General features: G+C 40.1%; 1 long non-coding RNA gene across 2 annotated transcripts in view; it reads right to left on the bottom strand.

Annotated features, from left to right (window-relative positions):
• Positions 1–3,490: 3,490 nt before the first annotated feature.
• LOC140479470 (uncharacterized) overlaps positions 3,491–25,757 on the bottom strand; it is a 36,798-nt gene continuing 14,531 nt past the window's right edge. For both annotated transcript variants that reach the window (XR_011961051.1, XR_011961050.1), the window contains exons 2-3: positions 13,040–13,136; positions 3,491–3,554 (exon numbers count right to left, since the gene is read on the bottom strand). This is a non-coding gene — a long non-coding RNA (uncharacterized lncRNA). The remainder of the gene's footprint in view (positions 3,555–13,039; positions 13,137–25,757) is intronic.

Below are 25,757 nucleotides of genomic sequence, written 5' to 3'. Positions count from 1 at the left end.
ACTCTATTTATCGCCCATCCCCAATTTCCCTGGAGAAGGTGGTGTGGCGATACCATTGAACCACTGAAACCCTTAAGATATAGGTATGCCCTCAATGCAGTTGAGAGGTGAGTTTTTGATTTTGACCCAGTGACAGTGAAGGACTGATAATATATTTCTGAATCTGGATGGTGTGTGTCCTGGAGAGGAACATGCAGTTGGTTGTGTTCCCACTGCATTTATTGCTCTTGTTCTTCTAGTTGGCAGAGGACATGTAGCTGAAAGGTCCTGCCAGTAGTACCATGCTGGTGATATTTGGGACATTGTCTGTAAAGTATGATTCCATGCATGTGACAATGTCAGGCTGTTGTTTGACTAGTCTGTGGGAAAGCTCTCCTAATTTTGGCATAAGTCCCATACATTAGTAAGGAGAAAAGTAAAGGTAATTTACAACGCCCAGGTAAATGTAGGGTGATCTATCCAGTTACAATTCACTCTTTCAAATTTGTAGACCTTTGAAGGAATGAAATAGCTTGATAGGCCATTTCAGAGTGCAGTTAAGAGTCAACAATGCATTGCTGTGGCCAGACCAACCAAGGACAGCAATTTTACATCAATAAAAGACATCAGTGAAACAGATGGGTTCTTAATGGCAATCAACAATGGCCACATGATTGGCAGTAGCTTTCTTTTTTCAATGAAGATTGTTCTTTATTGAATTCAAATTTTGCCATCTGCCATATCCCTTGGAACATTAATCTGGGACTTTGGATTATGTGTACAATGACATTTTTGCTACTGCTTCCCTTTAAATCATAACCAGACTTACAAAATTCTCCATGATCAATTTAAAGGGGATAATTAAATTTGCTGTTTTTATGGACATATCATAATCGGTACCTCATTGCCAACTTTTTACGAAGGCTCCATTCATCGTTTTCAAGTGGAGTTATGGTCTCCTTCAACTTCCAATTCAACTCGCAGCTTTCAAATCCTCTGCTCATATCAGGTAACAATATATTAAATGCATCCTTTGGATGGAATTGTGCTTCCACATTTCCTTAGTAAATGTAATATTTGTTCCAGTTTATGTTCATATGTTAAAATACAACTTACAAATAATAATTTTACAATACTGCAAACTTAATTTTTAAATTGTAAATTATGAAATAGTATGTATATTAAAGTATTCCAAAAAGTCAAGAAATTAGGCTTATGTGCACATATCAAAAAACCATTTGCCTAAAACATTATTACTGTTCAAGTCATAAGCTATATTAAATAATGGAAGATAAGATTAAAAATGTATCAAAAAGGTTCTAGAGTAGAGACCCAGCCAATCAATTATAAACAGAACCAACAAAACCAAATAGGACTGTAACAATCATTTACATTTGGTGAAAGGAGCCACATCAACACTACTGCTCAGTTCTAATAAATTAGTTTTCTATGTGTATGCCATTTATTGTGTAGTAACCACCATTTGTTTATTTTCACATCATTAACACTGTTGGGTTTTAAAATCTCTGCATATATTTGTGAAGTTCATTATTTTTCTTTTCATAAACACCCCATGGATTTTTGGAACAGTGATGTTCACTGCGTAATTCAATAATTTTAAGACATTAGGGGACATCCAGAAAAAAAGACATGTTTATATTAAGTTTGTTAATATGATGTCACCCAGCATGTCCTCAGTGGCCTGTTAAAACTGTAAATTTGCTTAACTTGTTTATGACCCCTTTTTAGTATGTGTTTCAATTTAAATGTAATCAGCAACACAGCTTTATGCTGAAAATAAGTCAAAAGGTTGGTTTATTGTGAAAATACTCCTGTGGTTTTTTTTTTCTGTTTATTCATTCATGGGATGTGGGCGTCACTAGCTAAGGCCAGAATTTTATTGCCCATCCCTAATTGTCCAGACGATGGTTAAGAGTCAACCATGTTGCTAAGGGTCTAGAGTCATATGTAGCCCAAATGAGGTAAGGAAATAGGTTTCCTTCCCTAAAGGATATTATTGAACCAGATGGGTTTTTATATTTGACAATGTTTTATGGCCATTGTTAGACTCTTAATCCCAGAGGTTTGGTATTGAATTCAAATTCCACCATTAAGTAACAGTGTTAAAGTTATTAGCTAAAAATATATATGCAGCAGATAAACTAGATAAGGATGAAATATAGCTGTAAAGACAAAAATAAGTTATGTCTCTAAGATTGTTATTGACACATTACTACTGGAAGCTTCCCCTTCTGAAGTGAACTGGTTGAAACTTCATGTCAACTTTGGTAGCTGTGATGGCTTCTGTTACCAATTTGCCAGTTTCTGACTGTGCGGGTTGACTCAGTTTCAGAATGTGGGAGAGACACAGGTAGGCAGAGCTTTCTTGATCCTCACTAGGTCTGTAGTTATGGCACATGCATATTGTCTGAACTGTTTCTTCAGTTTAGCTTGATCTACTGAATATCTTCCTTCTGTTTCTTTCAAAGAGAGCCCTCTCTTTGATGATTTCTCTTGTAGTTTTTTCTAGAGATTCTGCACAAAAAGAAAATGCTCACACCTTGTAGCTTGAATGACCAGATGGTCGTCTTCTGCTTTTAATTCTTATAGTAGTATGACAGTCATTTGACTGGTAGGGAGCCAGTATGTAAGATTCTTTGTCCATCAGATAGGATTTCTTCACAAAATATATAATTACACAGTCATGAAACTAGGCATTGATGTTTTGTTTGCATTCCAAATAATAATCAACTACTTTGGTAAAGGGTCAGTGGAGCACACAATGCTTTTGAAGGAGAAAATGAAATCAAAATGTTCCAGACACCAAACATCCAACTACCACAGGAAACATATGAAGTGGTTCAAACAACTACATTCTTGAAACTTTCAATTTTCAACTTAACAAAAGCATGGTAATGTTAGCAAAGGATATAGTGTGAACAGACCGTCTCAATTAATTGATGGACAACTTCAAGTTTGCAACTCAATGATAATAGCTTGACAAGAATGCCATGAATTAGCATTGTATCCAGTTTAAGTGTTCTGACACATGGGTTTTTTTTTGTGTGGAACAAAATTGCTTAACATATATGGATGTGGAAAATGGATTGCCTGGTACTAATTAATTTAATAAAGCACAACATGCATCAAAAGGTGGTTTTGTTTTTCAACATCATACATTGATTAAACCTAAATGCATCAGATATGATGCCCAATAGATTGACATACAGGATATTCAGATCTGGCAAAAATGCAACACATTTATGAACAAATATTTTCTAACACAGTGGGAGGTATTAAATCTGCTTCAAATGTTTTGCACCCTCTGGACAAGAAAAACAGCGTCAGAGTTATTCAGACACAATACATCTCAAGTAATGGCCACAGCTGGCATTTTATTTATCTATTATTTGATGAAATATTACAAACAGAATGCAGAGTAATGGCAAATTCCATGATTTCTGAATTACTGCCAATAGCAACATAGCACAATCAGTTCTATTACCACACACAGAACAATCCAAACATTTATTTTTTTCCTCCTCAGCATATAATTGGCTTGCTTTGCAATGGCTCTAGAAACAAAAGGCAAATAGGACAGAGGTTAGTTATCCATTTCAACTATCATCTTCAATTGTGAAAACAGTCAGCAGTCAGTGTCATTTATCCTGGCTTTTTAGTACCTCAAATATAAAACAGTCAATATTATTTTTGCCTGTATCCTTTTTTTGGGATTGTCATATATAGCTGTTGGTTAAGAGTGGACTTCAGACTAGTTGTACTTCCACTTCCTACAAACCAAAGATTTTAAGTCAGAACAGCTGTCCATGATACAGTACCTGATATTTCATTCTCTTGAACACAGGGAAAATTTTCTGTGATTCACAGGGAACTTAATAGGTGGAGGAATGATAAACCCATTTTCAGCTGTATCAAACTACGACTGGATTACCACTCCTACATACTCAAAAGAACACTATTTACTGAAAGATAGAAGCAAAAAATTCTGTACTGTTAAATTGACGAACTGCGCAAGTGAGGTACAACTACCTGCTCTTGACTTCAAGTCAGCATTTGACTAAGAATCTCGAATAAGATTAAAATCAATGGGATTCAGAAAGACAACTCTTTATTCATTGGCATCATGCTAAACATATAAAAATATGTTTGTGATTGTTTCTAAACACCTCAGCCACAAGACACTATTGCTGGAGTTCTATAGGGCGCATGTTTTCCAAACAGCCTGTTCAGAAATGTTATTACATGGCTCTGGAGCCAGTGATACTTGAACCAGACCACCTGGTTCAGAGGTAGGGATACTGAGGAGAAAGTGAGGACTGCAGATGCTGGAGATCAGAGTCAAGAGCGTGGTACTGGAAAAGCACAGTAGGTCAGGCAGCATCAAAGGATCAGGAGAATCGACATTTTGGGCATAAGCCGAACCCCACCATGTGCCTCAGAAGTACTTTCTAAAGGTTTCCTAATCAATCTATTGCACTGAATGATTTTCACTTCTCATGTACTGACTGGAACTCCCTTGGATGGGGGAGAATCTTTCTTTATGTGCTTCCAGAAGGGTGTTTTGAAATGTATGTAAATAGTCCAAATAGGAAAGGATCCATACCAGATCTGGTATTGGGGAATGAGCCCTGCCAAGTGATCAAAGTTTCAGTGGGAAAGTATTTCAGGAACATTGACCATAATTCCATAAGTTTTGAAGTTACTTGTGAATAAGGGTAAGATTAATCCTTAGGTGAAAGTATTAAAAGCTGTTTTGTGTTTTGAAAAGCATTAAGGTAGACAAGTTCCCAGGACCTGATGAAATCTGTCCTAGAATACAGAAGGAGGCAAGGGAGGAAAATGCTATGGCCTTGTAAGAAATCTTTGTATCCTTCTTCATCACAAAAGATGTCCGAGAGAATAGCCATCATTGTTCCTTTGTTTAAGAAAGGCAACAGAGATAATCTGGGAAATTACAGGCTGGTGAGGGAATGTCAAGGGTAGGGCAAAATTGTTGATTCTTAGGAACAGGACTTAGGTCAGGCAGCATCCGATGAGCAGGAGAATCGATGTTTCGGGCAAAAGCCCTTCATCAGGAATGAAGCAGGGAGCTGAGGGAGTGAAGAAATAAATGGGAGGGAGGCGGGGCTGGGGGAAGGTAGCTGAGAGTGGATGGAGGTGAGGGTAAAGGTGATAGGTCGGAGAGGAGGGTGGAGTGGATTGGTGGGAAGGAAGATTGACAAGTAGGACAGGTCATTAAGGCGGTGCCGAGTTAGAAGGTTGGATCTGTGTTAAGGTGTGGGGAGGAGAAATGAGGAAATTGGTGAAATCCACATTAATCCTGTGTGGTTGAAAGGTCCCAAGGCAGAAGGTAAGGTGCATTGTATACAGAAGTTGGTGAGGTGGAAGGTGAGGACCAGGAGGGTTCTGTCCTTGTTGCGGTTGGAGGAGTGAGGTTCGAGAGCGGAGGTGTGGGAAATGGATGAGATGCGCAGATGCACATCATCGACCAATTGCTGTCTATGAAGAAGGAGGCCAGCTGGTGTGTTCTGTGGTAGAACTGGTCTTCCTAGGAGCAGATGTCAGGATGGCGAAGGAATTGGGAATAAGGGATAGCATTTTTACTGGAGGTGTAGTCCAGGTAGCTGTGGGAGTCAGTGGGCTTATAGAACATGTCCATGTTAAGTCGCTCACTGTTGATGGAAATGGAGAGGTCCAGGAAGGGGAGGGAAGTGTCCGAGATGTTCCAGGTGAACTTTAGATTAGGGTGAAATGAGGGTTGGAAGCAAATACAATTTTGTTAATTAAGAAACATTTAGGCCAGTACATGGATGGGATCGGTATGGAAGGATATGTACCAAATGCAGGCAACTCACTTATAAACTAAGGGGAATGGGCAAGTTGGGCCAAAGGTTCTGCTTCCATGCTGAAGACCTCAATGACTCAATGACTCTATTAGCAATAGGCAACGTGACTTTGTACAGGGGACATCATATCTCAGAATGGATTCCGTTTTTTAAGGAAGTGAAAAATCTGTTTGATGAGGTCAGGGCGGTAAGTGTTGTCTATCGGACTTGAGCAGACATTTAACAAGGTCTCTCATGGCACGCTGATACAAAAGGGGAATCATATAGGATCTACAATAAGCTGGTAAGATGGATGCTGAATGGCCTTAGACATAGAAGACAGAGAGTAGTGGTGAAAGAGTGTTTTTCTGACTGCAGATCTGTGACCACTGGCGTTCCACAGGAATCTATGCTGGAATTACTAAGATTGTGGACCACACAAAGATTGATAGAGCTGAGGATAGTGAGGAGGATTTTCAGATAATAGAGTTGGATATAGATAGGCTGGAGACTTGGACGGAGAAACGGCAGATGGAATTTAATCCAGACGTACTAGCTGATGGATTTTTGGAAGGTCTAATGCAGGAGAGAAGTATACAATGAATGACAAAACCTTTAAAAGTATTAAGCTGCAGAATGACTTAGGCATATAGGTCCACATTTCTCTCAAAGTGGCAACACAAGTGGTCAAGAAGGCGAATGTCATGCTTGCTTTCATCGGTCAGGGCATAGATTATAAAATTTGGCAAATCATTTTGCAGCATTATAGCACGTTAGTTAGATTACATTTGGAATATTGTGTAGAGTTCTGGTCACCATAAGGATGTGAGGTTTTGGAGAGGATAGAGAAAAATGTCACCAGGATGTTACCTGGTCTGGAGGGTATTAGTTATGGTTAAACTTGATTTGTTTTCACTTGGACCTTGGAGTCAGACAGGTGATCTGATTGAAGTTTACAAAATTATGAGAGTATTGATAGATTGGATAGTTGGAGTCTTTTGTCCCCAATAGAAATGTCAATTAATAGGAGGCATAGTTTTAAGGTAAAAGAAGGAAAGTTTAAAGATGATATGAGAGGCAAGTTTTGTTTAACACGAAGGGTTGTAGGTGCCTGGTATGCTTTGCCAGAGGAGGCGGTAGAAGCAGATGAAATAGCAGCATTTAAGAAGCATAGTGCTCCTGTAGCTCTTTCTACCTTCAGCTCCTTTCCTGAGTTTGACAAGCCAAGATCCCTGGCCATCACCTTTTCCTGCTTTACTAAGTTAAAAATGACACAACACCAGGTTACAGTCTAACAGGTTTATTTAGAAGTACAAGCTTTTGGAGCGCTGCTCCTTCGTCAGGTAGCTAGTGATAAAAGAGCTGTGCTCCGAAAGCTACTACTTCTAAGTAAACCTGTTGCATTATGTTTTGGTGTTGTGTCATTTTTAACTTTGTCCTCCCTAATCCAACACCAGCTCCTCCACATTTCTGCTTTATTAAAATGGACAAGCTGTGCTAAAGGGGGTGTTTTTGTTGACAGCCGAGGCCTCTATCCCTCTCAGAGTTTCTCGAGATTTTTCCACACAAGGTAAAAACTGTACTTTAATGCAGCTGAGGTAAGGGAGAAAGTCACATCTGGAATAATCCCATTAAAAATGCGGCTGCTTCTTGTAAAACAATATTGGGTGAACTGCTTCCTTGTGTGGCATAAGTTTTGAGAATAATTCAAGATGTGATCATCGAGTGTCTCTAAATGTTTCCTGCTTTCCAACCACATAATTTGGAAGAAGGTCTCCAGATTTCATATAAATTTCAGAAGCGTGGTATATTGGCCCTGATTGTGACCCGGTGAGTTAGCCACTGCTGCCTCACGCTTTACAAGCTTCAAGCAGCTAAGACAGCAACTAATACAGCCAAGCCCTTGGATATTTCCAAATGATAAAATGGGGACACCTTTGTTACGATCAAATTGTTAGTCCGGACTCAGAGTAGACATAGTTTACCCAGCTGAGAGGGGCTTAATTGAAGTCACTTCTACAGACACATGTGAGTCTGTCCCTGAATCGCCACACCCTGTTTGTTTACCTGCTAGATGCTGCATTTTTAAATTGATATTTTGCCAAGGTCTATCAAATTTAGAGTTTTGTGCATTTTCAAGCACATCCATAATATCAACAGGTTTGTTCTCATGCACTTGTAAATATCAGTCCTTGACCTCGAGCAAGGGTGATCATTTCACGAACAGCCCCTCCCTTTATGTGGCCTCCTCACGCCATATGCTTTCCATTGGCCTGAGAAACATTCGAATAAATAAGCTGTCTCAGACCAGGCAAACTCGTTGAATGCTGAAGCTCTTTCTTTTAAGTCGAGGATCAGGCAATCAACGCTTTTATTGCAACCACCCAACCAGTGACCCCCTTCATCGCATGAGAGCTTATTCATTGGAAAATTACACCAGATCTACAGCGGAAAACAAAATGTCCCTGTGTTTCAAATCATTGAGTTTTGCGACCATAAAAGGTGACAAACATAAGTGGGTGCCTCTTCTGCAATTCTGAATGTTGAGTGAAATACAAGAGCTTATTGAAATCAACTGGTCTGATTTCCCAGAGAAAACCGATTCAAAATATATTGATCAATAAAATTACTCAAACTTGTGACGTGAAAAGCAAAGGACACCCGCTACACTAAGACACAATGTTTTCTATGAAAACAGTTGCATACTAGTCCTGTATTTCGATATAACACTGCGTTAAATCGGGCTTGGTGATGATGCAAAAGGGAGCAAAGTAGCAAACTGGGTACATAAAAAAAGGAAAGAAACAAAGACAATGCTGTACCCCCTAACCCTAGCTGTAGCGAGCCTCTCTAACTTGTTCACCAAGATAGTAAGATTGTTTTGTTAAACTCAGCAGGGGATGACAGATGTAACTTGGAGTTTTGCAGATGTTCAGAAAATTTTCCATTTTCTCCTTTACATTGTGTCATCCAGTTTACATTTTCATTCTTTATCATCAAAGAAAATAATTAACAACATGACAAGTGAGTTGTCCCATAATTAGGGATACATCTGCAACCTTCAGGAGCAAAAATATCATCACTTTCACTCCTGTAAGAATGAAATGATGCAGTTGGCCAGAAAAATTGATAGTTGCGATGTGTAAGCTATTATCGAATTAAATGTTCTAACCATACTTTCCACTTCTTTGGGCCCATTTGGCATACCAAATAATCAGGAGAATAAACCTCAGATCTCTGAAAGAATGAAGATGAATAGTCAATTATTTTCTTCATTCTTGCAGTAACGGATGTGTTAACACTCCATTTGCCAAGTTGAAATGTACCTTTAAAATTGGAATTGGATGCTGAGAGTTTAGCCCTCAAAATTAATACCAACCATAACTGAATTTGCCATTTTTTGTCTGAATATTTGCTCTTTCCATTAATTTTCATGAAAAACTCTGAATGTTTAATATAAACTGGCTGCAGAGAATATAGCTTTGTGGATGTAGGTTTGCTCACTGAACTGGAAGGTTCGTTTTCAGACGTTTTATCACCATACTAGGTAACCTCTTTAGGGAACCTCTGAATGAAGCACTGGTGGTCTAGCCTGCTTTCTATTCATATGTTTGAGTTTCCTTGGGTTGGTGAATCAATTTCCTGTGGTGACATCATTTCCTATGGTGATGTCATTTTCTGATCTTTTTCTCAGAGGATGGTAAATGGTATCCAAGTCACTGTGTTTGTTGATAGAGTTCTGGTTGGAATGCCATGCTTCGAGGAATTCTCGTGCATGTTTCTTTTTGGCTTGTCCTAGGATGAATGTGTTGTTCCAGTTGAAGTGGTGTCCTTCCTCATCCTTACGTAAGGATACCAGTGAGAGAGGGTCATGTTGTTTTGTGGTGAGTTGATGTTCATGTATCCTGGTGGTTAGTTTTCTGTCTGTTTGTCCAATGCAGTGTTTGTTACAGTTCTTGCAATGTATTTTGTAAATTACATTAGTGTTGCTTGTTGTCTGTATAGGTCTAGTTCATTAGCTGCTGTTTTAGTGTGTTGGTGGATTTGTGGGCTACCATGATGCCAAGGGGTCTGAGTAGTCTGGCAGTCTGGCAGTCATTTCCGAGATGTCTTTGATATAGGGGAGAATGGCTAGGGTTTCTAGACATGTTTTGTCTGCTTATTGGGGTTTGTTGCTCAGAAATCAGCAGACTATGTTCATTGGATACCTATTCTTTATGAATGCACTGTATCTGTGATTTTCCTCTGCTCTGTGTAGTTCCTCTGTGCTGCAGTGTGTGGTGGCTTGTTGAAATAATGTTCTAATGCAGCTTTGTTTGTGGATGTTGAGATGATTGCTTCTATAATTCAGTATTTGGTCTGTATGTGTTGTTTACCTATAGACACTGGTTTGAAGTTCCCCATTAACTGTTCACTCTATTGTGACATCTAGGAATGGCAGTTTGTCATTGTTTTCCTCCTCTTTAGTGAATTTTATGCCAGTAAGGGTATTATTGATGATCTTGAAGATTTCCTCTAATTTGTTTTGTTTAGTAATAACAAAGGAGTCATCCATGTAGCGGGCCCAAAGTTTGGGTTGGATGGTTGGTAGAGCTGTTTGTTTGATTCTCTGCATTACCACCTCTACTTAGAACCCTGATATTGGAGATCCCATAGGTGTACCATTGGTTTGTCTGTAGGTTTGTTGTTGAAGGTGAAGTGGGTGTTAAGGCAGAGGTCCACTAGCTCGATGATACTGTCCTTGCTGACAAAGTTGGTAGTGTTTGATGTATATATCTCTCATTCTTCTAATAATGTAGTCAGTTTTTCCTTGGCCAGGTTGATGTTGATGGCTGTGAACAGGGCTGTTAAGTCAAAGGAGACCATTGTTTCATCCTTTCTTCGATGGTCTTCAGGAATTCTTGGGTGGAGTGGATGGAGTGGCATGAGTCTTCTACTTAGTGTTTTAGTCTTTGGTGTAGCTCCTTGGCCAATCTGTAAGTTGGTTTTCCAGGTAGCGAGACTGTGGGTCTGAGGGGGCTACTGATTTATGAATTTTGGGTAATCCATTAAAGTATGGTGTGTTGGATCTGTCTGGTTTCATTTTTTGGAAATTGGTCTTATTTATTCCTCCAGATTTCTTAAGTGTTTTGAGTAGGGCTGTGATTCGGTTCTCTAGTTGTGGGTCAGGTCTTTCGCCATTTGTTGTAAATTGTTGGTATCTGCAAGTAGTGCATTTGCATTCCCAATGTAGTCTCTTTGATTTAAGATGAATGTCAAGCATCCTTTGTCTGCAGGTAGAATAGCAATTTTTAAAAATCTTTTTTTAGTCTTTTAGTGGTTTCCTTTCTTGTGTATTGAATGTGTTTCCTTCCTCTTTCTTGCTTGATGTTGGTACGACTGCTGCCTGATGGTTTGCTGGGTCTCTTCTGTGAGTTGGGTGTCTTTCAGTGTTGTTTGTAATGCTGTTAAGTATCCTTACATACAGATGAGGAAGGACACCACTTTGACTGGGACAACATATCCATCCTAGGACAAGCCAAACAGAGACATGCACGAGAATTCCTAGAAGCATGGTATTCTAACCGAAATTCTATCAACAATCATATTGACTTGGGTCCCATTTACCAACCCCTGAGAAAAAGATCAGGAAATGACATCACCACAGGAAATGACATCACCGACACAAGGAAACTCAAACATATAAATAGAAAGTGGGCTACACCAGCTGCACTTCATTCGGAGGCTCACTGAAGATGTTACCTAGTATGGTGATAAAACATCTGAAAATGGACCTTCCAGCTCAGCGAGCAAACCCACATTCAGAACCTCAACCTGACCTACAAATCTTCTTAAAACCCATTAGAATATAGCTTGCTAAACATGTCTCACTGCAGCGGAGTCTCCATTAATATCATCCCTTTATTATGAAAACATCCTCATGACTTTACTGTGGTATGGAAGTGGAAGAGTAAGCATAAAATTAAATAAAGCAATGGACACTAAACTACAGAAAGATAATGAAGACTTGATTGAAAGAAGGGATTTTTAAGAATATTTCTAAATATTGCAGGAATATGTTTAAAGAGCAAGTAAAAGTAGTAGAGAGGTAATGGAGTTCAGGGATATATTTCCAGAAAGGTCAAGATTACTAGAGACACTTCCATCAATAGTAAAGACAGAGCTGAATGAGCAAAATTCAGGGGTATAAAGATTGTGATAATGCACTTTTTCGAGGAGTATAAGGCTTCAGAAATATCCTAGTGCAAAGTGTAAGAATGTTTGAGGATAGAAATGATAATACAAACTTGCCTGCATGTGAAACAAGGAAGCAACATAAATCAACAAGTGAAGGAGTTGTTGAGTAACATTTTGTGCAGGACGGGTAGCTAAGTTTCAAATAAATTAGAATTTATGGGGATCATCTCTACAAGAAAACCATTAGCTGAATTGAGTCTAGGGATGGCAAAAGTTTGAACAAACCTTTCAATACTGGTAGATCTGGTGTAGGTGCAGAAACCAATAATATTGAAGAAATGGAAATATATTCATTATTAGAATGAAAGTATCACCCTATGAGGAGATTCAATACAATGTGTCTGTATTCCCTGGATTTAAGAAGGATAGGTGATCGCACTGAAACTTATTCTAGGGCAATTGAGAGCAGTTTCTAGGACCTCAATACATTTAGGGGTTGAATAAAAATCTACTGCAAACTGTTAACATCTATTGCCTATAACAATATATATATGTACGGCATAGCAAGGCCACTGGTGCCTTTTTCCACCAGGACTCAATCCCATCTGACTGGACATCATCATGATACAGTTCCTGATGCATTAGTTTAGTAGCTATTAATTGAGTATTGGTGCAGATAACTCTTTAGTCCACATCTTCCCTCAAGTCTTTATCCCCATTCACTGTTTATACATCTGCTTACATGTTTTTCCAAAGTTTCTGTTCTTTACAAAGGGAATCTTCTGAACGGTTTCTCCTAATATCCATGTGTATGAAGTTCTTTTTGAAGATTTGTAGGGCTGTGTGTTCTATAAACATTGAGGGTATTCATCCCTTATGTGTATTGCTAATGATAGTACGTTATTGTTACACCTTGAGGATTATGGTATGTAGCTGATTTGACAGTGACATCACGGCATTCTTGCTTCTTCAGATGATGCCATTTCTCACTGGGGCCATGTATGATCTTGGTTTGTGCAACCTTGCAATCACAGTACCTTCCACTGCTTTCCAGTGCGGTCAGGTTGTAAGCCCTCTGTCTCTGGTTGAAGCTGCTCTGTGACGTTCTTCCTTCAGTCATGTTCGGCCATGATCCTGCAGGGTGACAGACAACATGAGTTTTTAGGAAAAGGAGAGATGTTGGGTTTGCTGCTTATGGCCGATCAAAAACAAGCTTGGGGCAAAACTGTTCTACAATGGTATTGAGCGGTAGTTGACTATAAAGTGAAAGAAAAATCTTCATTCTATCGCAGGAGGTTTTAATGGTACATAACCTTCACTCAGCTGCTTGGGTACTTAACCATTGACATGAGGATAATTTATTGAAACTTTTAACACTATGGAACTGAAAAGGATTGGAAACACACATTGGCATAGTGCGGTCCATTTTTGGAAGTGACATTATTCAGGAACCCCTGTGTGGGCAATATTTTCAACAGGGAATTTGTAACAATTTCAGGGGTGAATTGATTAGCTTCTGGACATCTTGATGTCATCTACTATCTTAAAGGTAGAGTGGCTTTCTGACATCTATGTAATAATACAAAACACACAAGGTTAAATCACATAGAGGTCTGAGTGATAGGAACTCTGACATGAGGTGTAGCAGAATTACAGAAGAAGTCTGAGAAGACCAATCTCAACATCAGAATCATGGTTGGTGAAGATAAATTGTAGTTTATTGGGTTTTATGAGAAGAAGTTAATTGGTGGTTGGAAAGTGGGATGTTTGGGTTTCTATGACTCGGTGAAAATAACAATACTGCTAGCAAGAAAGTCAAAAGTGGTCAATTGGTGACCAGGAATTCAATGGAAGTACAGCGAAGATTAAGTGTGTATCTTCTTCGAAGAAATTAACATGCAGTAGAAAGATAGGGGAGAATTTAGACTCTCATGTGGGATTGGATCAAATTGGGTGACAGAGGTTGTGGTGCGACTGAAGAGACAGTCACATGAATAGTCTCAGGAATAGATATGAAGAAATAAATAATCTTGTTATATATAATGCATGATTTTTAATTTACAAGATCATGTTTTGAATGTATTCACTCACAGACTGAGGCAGTACCTAGTCATTATTCATCAATTTCATTAAGAATGTAACATTCTATCACTTTTTCTGTGCTTGCAAGCTGCAGCTTTCTGCCACTTTTGAATCAGTGAGAACTCGAGGAGTCACCACCAAACATCCCCTCAGTGATATCACCAACAAAGTGGGCGGAGGTGTTCAAGGAAATTTCTTCGCTTGGAGGTTTGTTGGAGGGTGTACTGCATCCTTCTAGAAGAAGCTGAAACAGTTTGTTCCTTTTTTTAAGGAAACATTTGCTGGAGAGAATGATATAAGGCAATGAGGAGGGCACAGGGCAGTGGAATTATTTATGGATTGCTCTGGCAAAAAAGCTGAGACAAGCATGACAGGAAGAATGGCCTACTTCCGATCTGAAATTTCTTCCTGTTCTGTGTTTCTTTTTTGGTACGTGTTATGGCCATCAGTTCACTCTTGCTTGCTTATGATCTGCAGCCATCAATCTTTTTTATAGTAATGAGCAAGATAACTAATTGCATAGCTTTGACAAAATCTGACACAGGCTCAATGGTCTGAATGTTCTCTGTGTAAATTTTTGATTCTGTGAACTGCAGCTTCAGAGATTGCATATATTTAGTCAAGAAACTTAGTTACTTTGTGTCCTTATTAAACAACTATTGATAAGAACATGGAATAATATTAGCCAAACCAAACTCTTCCAAGCAAACTGCGATTCTCAGTGTTAATACGAATATAGGAACAAGAATAGGAATTTCAAACATACTTTCCTTTTCAATTAGCTTGTGTTGATCTGTCCCTCCTCTCAATTTGCCTGCCTCAGTCCAGATTCCTTGATGTCCTTCCCTACAAATACAGTTTACCATTACAAAGAATTATCCGTTAATTTTAAACCAATGTTGCACGAATGCTGTATATTTTTAGTTGAACAATCTTAAAATGTGTGCCAAACAACTGAACATGATGATTGGCTTTGTTTCTGCAATCAACAGCATCTGAAGTAATTTAGGGCTGGGATTGTAAACTTCTCCAGTTGTACTATAAATAATGACACATTATCTAGGGTTTCTGTTATGTTGTATGTGTAGCCTTAGTTTGTTGAAATCGGTATTCTCGTGGGAATAATCCAATATCATAAATATTACTGTTTTCTGAAATTGGTTGAAGCCCACTGTAATTCCTATGGAACATTAATTACAGTCAAGAATTTTTAATTAAAAACTTAATAAGATTTTAAAAACTTATTAAATGGAAAAAATGGGCTTTGGACATGACCTTTCTTCCATCTACATATGCATCAGCATAATTCCTAAATGACAAGCTGGTAAAATCCTATTAACAATGGAATGTTTATGGAGCAGTAAAGAATGTACAGTTCAAAAGCTTTCGACTGTCGTGAAATATTGTATAGAAAGCGTCAAGTCACAGTTAAACTGTCGACTGAGTGCCTGATTGCTCCCCCTCGCACTTAATCACTCCCAACATCACATCCAGAACAAATTTATTGCAAATGGTGTACTGGGAAAATATTACCTCATTGTACAAATAATAGTAATCATTTTCCCATTTAAATTGGTGATGTTCTATTAGGTGAACATCAAAATGATTTACACCCTGATTTAGACAAATGTCAACCAGCATCATGAAGGGTCAAAAAGTGTGGTGCTGGAAAAGCACAGCTGGTCAGGCAGCATCTGAGGATCAGGAAAGTCGACAGATTGAGCATACGTTCTTCAACAGGAATTCCTGATAAAGAGCTTATGTTTGTAACATCGACTCTCCTGCTCCTCGGATGCTGCATGACCAGCTGTGTATTTCCAGCACCACCCTTTTTTTACTCCGATCTCCAGTACCTGCAGTCCTCACTTTCTCCTAACATCATGAAGGGACTACTTATGTCTAAAGGTACTTGGCCGATGGAATCGATGGAATGGTACAATCATTACCTGCTTTGGCTCCCAGTTAAACCATGCCTTGATTTTAAATTCTCATCCTCATTTTCAAGTCTCTCTATGGTCTCACCCCTCTCTATCTCCATAATCTCCTCCATTCCTGCAACTCCATGAGATATCCATTCTCGACCATTGCTTGTATCTTGAGTGTCTCTGACTGTGATCATTTACAACTGGCACCTTCACCTACGTTTACCTTAGTCTCTGGAATTCTCTCCTTAACTTTCCATGCCTCTCTAACTCTCTTTCCTCCAAGCGAACTTTGAGAAGATTTGTCGCTCAGGTTGAGGTTCTGGATGTAGGTTTGCTTGCTGAGCTGGAAGGTTCGTTTTCAGACATTTCGTCACCAAACTAGGTAACATCATCAGCGAGCCTCTGGATAAAGCACTGGTGTAATGGCCCGCTTTCTATTTATGTATTTAGGTTTTTTTGGTTTGGTGATGTAATTTCCTGTGGTGACATCATTTCCTATTTTTTGCCTTGGGGGCTGGTAAATGTGATCCAAGTCAATGTGTTTGTTGATAGCATTCTGGTTGGAATGCCATGCTTCTAGGAATCTCATGCGTATCACTGTTTGGCTTGTCCTCGGATGGATGTGTTATCCCAGTTGAAGTGGACAGACACAGTACAACAAAGCCATCGACATTAGACAGCGGCACACACAGAAAATGAGAAAACTAGACCTGCAGAAAAAAACTAGACAAACTTACACAAAATAACAACACAGACAACACAGAAGCATGGTTAAAAAAACTTATCTGACTGACCCTCGACAGACACACTTAAAAAGCCGACATAGTAAGAGGATTAAATTACAACTTCCAGGATGCGGACAAGAACGATTTCTTCACAGCATTAGAAACAACACTGAAAGACAACCAACTCACAGAAGAAACCCAGCAAACCATCAGATAGATGGTCGCACCAATATTAAGCAGGAAAAATGAAGGAAGCACACTGAATACACAAGAAAGGAAAGCACTAGAAAGACTAAAAGAAATTGTTATCCTATCTGCAGACAAAGGATGCTTAACAGTCATTTTAAATCAAAGAGATTATATTGAGAAAGCAAATGTGCTACTTGTAGATACCAACACTTACCAAAAAGGGGCGATAAAACCAACCCCACAACTAGAGAACCAAATCATAGCCCTACTCAAAAAATTTAAGAAATCTGGAGAAATAAATAAGACCGACTTCCAAAAAAATGAAACCGGACGGAACCAACACAACACGCTTTTATGGATTACCCAAAATTCACAAACCAGGTGCCCCCCCCCCCTCAGACCTGGAAAACCAACTTACAGATTGGCCAAGGAGCAACACCAAAGACTAAAACACGTAGAAGACTCACACCATTCCACCCAAGAACTCCTGAAGACCATCAAAGACACCAAGTTTAAAGAGGATGAAATAATGATCTCCTTTGACATAACAGCCCTGTTCACATTCATCAGCATCAACCTTGCCAAGGAAACACTGACTACACTATTAGAAGAATCAAAGACACATACACCAAACCCCACTAACTTCATCAGCAAGGACAACATCATCAAGCTAGTGGACCTTTGCCTTAACACCCACTTCACCTTCAACAACAAAACTTACAGGCAAACCAATGGAACATCCATGGGATCTCCGATATCAGGGTTCTTAGCAGAAGCAGCAATGCAGAGACTCAAATAAACAGCTCTGCCAACCATCCAACCCAAACTTTGGTTCTGCTACATGGATGACACCTTTGTCATCACTAAATGAAACAAATTAGAGGAAACCATCAAGACTATCAATAATACCCTTACTGGCATAAAGTTTACAAAAGAGGAGGAAAACAACAAACTGCCATTCCTAGATGTCACAGTAGAGTGAACAGCCAATGGGGGAACTTCAAACCAGTGTCTACATGAAAACAACACATACAGACCAAATATTGAACTACAGAAGCAATCATCCCAGCACCCACAAATGAAGCTGCATTAGAACGTTATTTCAATGAGCCACCACACGCTGCAGCACAGAGGAACTACACAGAGCAGAGGAAAATCACAGATACAGTGCATTCAAAAAGAATGGGTACCCAATGAACACAGTCCGCCGATTTCTGAGCAACAAACCCAAACAAGCAGACAAAACATGTCCAGAAACCCCAGCCACTTTCCCCTATGTCCAATACATCTCAGAAATGACTGCCAGACTACTCAGACCACCTGGCATCATCGTAGCCCACAAACCCACCAAAATGCTAAAACAGCAGCTAATGAACTTGAAAGACCCTATACAGACAACAAGCAAAACTAATGTCATTTACAAAATACCATGCAAGGACTGTAACAAACACTACATTGGACAAACAGGCAGAAAACTAGCCACCAGGATACATGAACATCAACTAGGCACTAATGATACAACTCACTATCACTATTATCCTTACGTAAGGATTAGGAAAGACACCACTTTGACTGGGACAACACATCCATCCTAGGACAAGCCAAACAGAGACACACACCAGAGTTCCTAGAAGCATGGCAATCTAACCAGAACTCTATCAACAAACATATTGACTTGGATCCCATTTACCACTCCCTGAGAAAAATAACGAGAAGTGAAATCACCACAGGAAATGGTGTTACCACAGGAAATGGCATCACCAACCCAAGGAAACCTAAACACATTAATAGAAAGTGGGCCATATCACCGATGCTTCATCTGGAGGCTCACTAATGATGTTACCTAGTATGGTGATGAAATATTTGTAAACAAACCTTCCAGCTCAGCAAGCAAACCTACATCGAGTCTCCTTCCTCCTTTAAGATACTTCTTAAAAACATGCTTGTACAACATTTTGACCAATTTCTGGCATACCATCTCCTGATGTCAGTGTCAAATTTACTTACCATATTATGAAGCACTGTTTTGTGTTTTATTACTTGACAAGGACCACACAAATGTATGTAATTGGTTGTTGCTTTCATTGAAAATTCAGATCCCTTGGGCTAGGTTTCATGAAGTGCTGGGGAAGTCCACCTGGTGGCTGGACAGCTGGTGAGAGACCCATGTTGCATCTTTTAAGATAGCCCGTGGCAGTAATAATCCAGCAATGGGCTACTTGCTGGATGAAGGATCCAAGAGGGTATAAATCCCACCTCCTGAGAGTTGCTGGCCAGTCAGTCAGAGGCTGGCAGCTCTTTTAACAGTGAGGGAGACAGTGGTTGCTGCTCAAGTAACATCCGCTGGATTTCTGGGATTGAGGAACTACCAAGGCTACAGATAAAGTGATGACAAAAATGGTTTTGCAGGATGGTGAGAAGGTTCTATAGGGAGTTAACAGCAAGGGAACTCAGTAATTCTTAACGGAAGATGCACCCTCTCATTGACACTGGGTTCACCAAACAGGCGCTAAGTGCCATTCAACAAGGAACCCGAACTCAGGAGACTCAGACTCCACACAAGAAAGTAACGTGTAAATTAAAGTGCACGGGATTGGGGTAATGTACTGACATGAATAGAGAACTGACTGGCAGACAGAAGTCAAAAAGCAGGAATAAACAGGTCATTTTCTGAATGTCAGTGAGGCAACACAGGGATCAGTGCTTGAACCCCAGTTATTCACAATATATGTATGATTTAGATAAGGAAACTAAATGTATTTATATCCAAGCTTGTAGATGACCTGAAGCTAGGTGGGAGGATGAATTGTGATTTAGTTAAGTTGAGCGAGTGAGCAAGTGCATGGCAAATGAATATAATGTGAGTAAATGGGAAGTTATCTACTTTGGTAGCAAAAACAGGAAGGCAGATTATTATTTGAATAGCAATAGGTTGGGAAAGTGGGAGATGCAACAAGACCTGGGTGTCATAGAGTCATAGAGATGTATAGCATGGAAACAGACCCTTCGGTCGAACTCATCCATGCCGACCAGATATCCCAACCCAATCTAGTCCCACCTGCCAGCACCCGGGCCATATCCCTCCAAACCCTTCCTATTCATATACCCATCCAAATGCCTCTTAAATGTTGCAATTGTACCAGCCTCCACCACATCCTCTGGCAGCTCATTCCATACACGTACCACCCACTGCGTGAAAACATTGCCCCTTAGGTCTCTTGTATATCTTTCCCCTCTCACCCTAAACCTATGCCCTCTAGTTCTGGACTCCGCGACCCCAGGGAAAAGACTTTGTCTATTTATCCTAATTATGCCCCCCATAATTTTGTAAACTAGTCACTGAAACTTAACGACAATGCAGCAGGTGGTGAAGAAGTATGAAGAAAATGGTATGTCGGCTTCCATAGTAACAGGACTTGAGTACAGGAGCAGGAATGTCTTGTTGCAATTGTATGGTGCCTTTGTGAGAACACCCCTGGAATATTGTGTGTAGTTTTGATCTTCTTATCTGAAGCAGGAGATTTGCCTACAGAGGGAGTACAATCAAGGTTTACCAAACAGATTCCTGGGATAGCAGGACTGACATGTGGAAAGAGACTGGATCAGTTATCACCGAGTTTAGAAGAATTAGGGGTGATCTCACAGAAACCTATAAAGTTCTCACAGAACTGGACAGCATAAATACAGGAAGGGTATTCCCAATGTCTGGGGACTCCAGAAAATGGGGTTACAATCTAAGCATACGAGATAGGCCATTTAGGATTGAGGTGCGGAGAAATTTCTTTACACAGAGTGGTGAGCCTATGGAATTCTCTCCCACAGTAATTGGTTGAGGCCAAAACATTGAATGCTTCCACGAAAGAAAGAAATATATTTCTTAGGGCTAACAAGATCAAAAGGTATGGGGCAAAATTGGGAGTATGAGACTGAGTAAGATGGTCAGCCATGATCATATTGAATGGCAAACAGGCTTGAAGGGCAAAAAGACCAACTCCTGCTCCTTTCATCTAGGTTTCTGTGACTGTGTGTAGGCCACATAGTTTTACCTTTCTCACGTACACTGCATGGTGACAGGCCCTTGCACCACTACGTTAGTCCCAGCAGTGATGAAGTTCTTGAGTAGTCATTAATTGTCCACTTAAGGGCCTCAATTGTTGGGGAGGCAAAAGTCAAACCAGCCAGTCATGGGCCTTCCCATCACTACCTTAATTATGATAGAGGTGACAGGGTTTAAAAATGCCACCATCCCACTCAATTTGATGGCCTACCTATCACCAGAGAGGCCATAAAGTCCTGTTGTACCTATTTCTGACCCAGAGGGTTAGGTTGAAATGCCACCAGCTCCAAAGGTGTGTTACAACATCTCAGAACATGTTGGTCAGAAAATGTCACTAACTGGAAGAGAAAACAGTCCACACAACTTACATGGTTTGCAAGTGCAGGTTCAGTTGTTTTTTGAATAAAGGCATGGAATTCATTCAATTTACAGTATAGCATGCAAAATTCTTCTGCTTTAACAAGACGCTCAAGCTACTGTTAACATTAAATATATTTCCTGCCTTCACTGTGTGAGGGCTTAGTATTAATAAAGCAACCTCACCTGAAAGCAAACATGTACTGATTTGAATGATAAAAGCTTCGCTAAGTATGACCTTTATCTATGGGGTGGCATGGTGGCACAGTGGTTAGTACTGCTACCTCACAGCACCAGAGACCTGGGTTCAATTCCTGCCTTGGGCAACTGTCTGTGTGGAGTTTGCACATTCTCCCTGAGTCTGCGTGGGGTTGCTCCAGTTTCCTCCTACAGTCCAAAGATGTGCAGGTTAGGTGAATTGGCCATGCTAAATTGCCTGTAGTGTTTGGTGTAGGGGAATGGGTCTGGCTAGGTTGCTCTTCAGAGGGTCGGTGTGGACTAGTTGGGCCAAAGAGCCTGTTTCCACAATGTAAGTAATCTGGTCTATTCCAACTGTTCTTCTTCAGGTAGAAAGTGAACTGTAGAACTTGTATATAGAAATATCTTGGTTTTCATAACCCTCCCCCACAAACATATCCTGTAATTAACTCAGCTGACTGGCAAGTTTTCAGTACTTTTCAATCCCAATTTAACTAAATTTTTGTATGTCACTCCACAGAAGTTTTAAGACTGAAATCAGCAGCATGAATAAATAAATCATCAGCATACAGAGAGGTGAGTGAGGTTGGCCGAAGACTTTTCTTAAAAAAAACAAGTTATTTTAGTTCTATAGCATGGAAAATAGTTTTGTCGGTTCATTGGCGTACATCTTTAAATCACTGCTTATATAACAGGAAACACAAACCTAAAGGCGCATTCTTATTTAAATAGTCGTGACTGTTCTGCAGGGTTCACCTGCATTTTGTACATCGGCAGAGGTCAAGTGGAGTACAAACAAGTTAGAGAACGATCTGGGACTCTTGGCTATTAGAAACCGAGCATCATGAGTTTTCTTGCCATCAGTCCTTGGAGATAATGCATTAAACTGTACGGCAGATGATCTGTTGTTTAACTGTACAGCCACCCATTTCAGTATGATTAATGAATAAGCCAATGGCATATAAACAAATAAAAGCTCCGATGCACAATGGGCATTTACTTCAAAGCCTCCACCCAGTGCAAGCTGACTTTCGCTGTGAACCTAATTTGATGTTGCCTTTGTTCAATTTGTTTTCAAGTGTAAGTTTGGTGGTCTATTTATCATGGTTGATGAAGGGTTATTTGTCAGGAATTAACTAACTACAGCACATGCTGTTTCACATTAACCCTGATGCATGAACACTGATGTACCTATAATAGAAAGGTTACCATACACCGTGGATGATTGATATAAATTCATAATGATTCTGGAAGCCACAGTTTTATGCTTTCGGGGAAAAAAAGTACAGATTTAGCTCGGAGACAGGATTACTGCATCAGAGGGGATTAAGACATAGTTATTACCTATTGAAGTATCTCTGACTTGAGTGATTAGTGTTTATAATCAAGTTTACAGTATTGATGGTATAATTTTTAATTTCTTCCATGTAATTCTCAGCACACAGCATTGAATGTGAATGCACCACCGGTTGACAGTTGGAGCAAGAACAGCTGCTAACAGCATAAAACAATGACCGTAAAAGGCACCCATTCGCTCTCCTAGATATGTGGTACCTGCACAAAGCAGTCTAATGTGTCCAAAGCTCATGAAGCATCTGATGCGGTGCAAATTCCCAGCACCAATAGTCATCAAACAATGAATGCAATCCAATAGGGGTCTGAGGAATATGGGCAGTGCTGAGATTGAGGGATCTTTTTTTCACCCAGAGGGTGGTGATAATCTGAAACTCACTGCCTGGAAGTGTGGTAGAAGCAGAACCCCTCATAACGTTTCAGAAATATTTCCATGTGCACTTGCAATGCCAATGCATTCAAAACAATAGGCCAAGTGTGAGAAAATAGTTAGGTGTGGACATGATGGGCCAGAGAGTCTTTTGCTGTGCTGTGAACCTATAACTCTTTGATTTGGAGGGGCCAATGTTGGACTAGGGTGGACAAAGTTAAAAATCACACAACATCAGGTTATAGACCAATAGGTTTATTTGGAGGAGTATCACAATCACCTGATGAAGGAACAGAGCTCCGATAGCTAGTGCCTCCAAATAAACCTGTTGGACTGTAAGCTGGTGTTGTGTGATTTTTAACTTTATGACTCTTTCAGTTTATGTGTGGAAGAATCAGATGGCAGGTGCAGCAAGGCCTATTTTGACATCGAGATCATCTTGCTGTATTTTTCATTCTTTTCACAAGCAGCTAATTGATGCTAATTGACAGGGATTGACAACTCACCTCAATAATTTTCAGCCTTCTTATCTTACCAAACTCAGCAAGCAAGCTAGCTAGCTAGATGTTGAGAAAACTTGACATGGAAACTAGAGCATGTACCTGATGGAATCCACTTGCTGCTTGTTCCAAATTACCTCCAGGTTGGAAACCAGGCCTCAACATCTCAAGGCACACTCCATTGGCACTAGCAACATGCACCCCATGTCCACAGACATTGATATCCATGTGCCAGCCTCTAAGAATCCTCATGGCTCACCTTTGATTCACAAACAGTTCGCTTCTGTATTTCAATGTTGCATTGGCAACAATCATTGTAATACTGCTGCAAGGACATTGTGCACTCAGGGACATATGTCCAACTTAAGAACTGGACAAGGCTGCATCTCCAAATTTTTCACTCGCTATCATATCACTGACTCAGTCTGAGTCAACCTGGATGCACACAGCATCGCAGCTTTGCATTATCTTGCCTTTCCTTGCCTTTTTCTGTTTTGTCCCCTCAGCTAGAGCTACCAAGGCCCATGTTATTGTTGTCTTGCTGCACCGAATACAAAGCCAGCAAACTTGTCACAGTTGTTAGCAGGCTTCATTCAAATCAAGGGGGATTACCTTCGTTCACGGGTTCTTGGCACAGTACGCCTAGTCTAAGGCCTGCTCTGGGCAGTCAGAGTGAGGATCCTGTCCTCATAAGGGCCAAGGAGCTGAATGACAGGCAGCACACCACCAGTCTTGACTCTCTCTGCCTTATTGTAGGCTGTTTTCCTCACAGATTGAGAGAAAAAGACAGGGATTATGAAAGTGTTTGGTGCAGCTATTACTGTTAGTGCAGGGGTGGAATGTGTCCCAAGCCAGTGCTGAGGGCATTCAGAGTTAGTGTCATCACAGTTAGAGGTGGGTGAGAGTGAGTGGGGAGGATGTTGCAGACAACAGTGACAGTGGTAGAGCATTTGTCTTGGTGGAAGTTATGCCCTGTAGCAGAGATAGAGTGAGGGTGAGGTATCGGAGAGAAGATGATGGAATTTACCCTTGTAGGGATGGGGTAGGACAATGACCATATTCCTATCGTGTTGAGCTTTTCTTCACTGATTAAGACTACTTTAACATTGGTTACAACCTTGGAACAGGCCGGCATGATCTAGTGTCATGTCTTCCACCACTTATCTCAGGAGGAGGAAGAAGTCCTGTGTCGGCATCATCTGTCCAAGAGATATAGCACAAAAAGAATAGACAACATGTGCTGTATGCCAAATCAATGCTGCTATCAATGCAAATTTCAGACCCATATGCATCTCACACAAATACTCATAAAACTGGCTTAGAATGGTGCAGTCCACAGATGATACGCTAACTGCTTACAATGTGTCTGGCATCCCAACACAAATCCTCAAAATGAACACCTGACCCTTTTAAGCCATTGATACAGATGAACCACTGGTCTGCTAGAAGACAGAGACCAACATATGATCATGAATCGCGAGGTGATAAATCCATCAGCTGCAAAATTAAAGATTCCAGACTGTAACATAAGTCTCATATATTTTGGTTATAACCAATCACAAAAGATTCACCAAGCTATATCACATGATGGCCAGCCTCAATATATCAATAAGCTGATCATCAGTGGGTACTCTGGATGTATCCAACAGATCTCTGAGCTGGACCATCCATCATGGTAGTTCAGAGTTGAACTAGGATTCTCAAAGAATGTGATCTTCAAAGTCAACCAAGTCTTAATTGCAAAGGCTCGACATCAAGGCATGCTAGGCCACATACATATCAGTCTCATGGTGCCAAGGAAACAAAGATATTAATGCTTGAATTCACATATTCACCAGCGTTAAAGTCATTTCAACCTGTGTTACAGTTAGTGATTTCTTTAAATATTTTAAATCTGATCAAATACATTATGACACATGTCTGGGGTAGAATTTGAAGTCAAACTTTCTGACCCAGAAGATTGGAGGGTTTGAGCTATAAGGAGAGGCTGAACAGGTTG

Source organism: Chiloscyllium punctatum, chromosome 7 (assembly GCF_047496795.1).
Source record: "Chiloscyllium punctatum isolate Juve2018m chromosome 7, sChiPun1.3, whole genome shotgun sequence".
Classification (NCBI taxonomy): Eukaryota; Metazoa; Chordata; class Chondrichthyes; order Orectolobiformes; family Hemiscylliidae; genus Chiloscyllium; species Chiloscyllium punctatum.
This window is presented reverse-complemented; position numbering and strand designations above follow the sequence as displayed.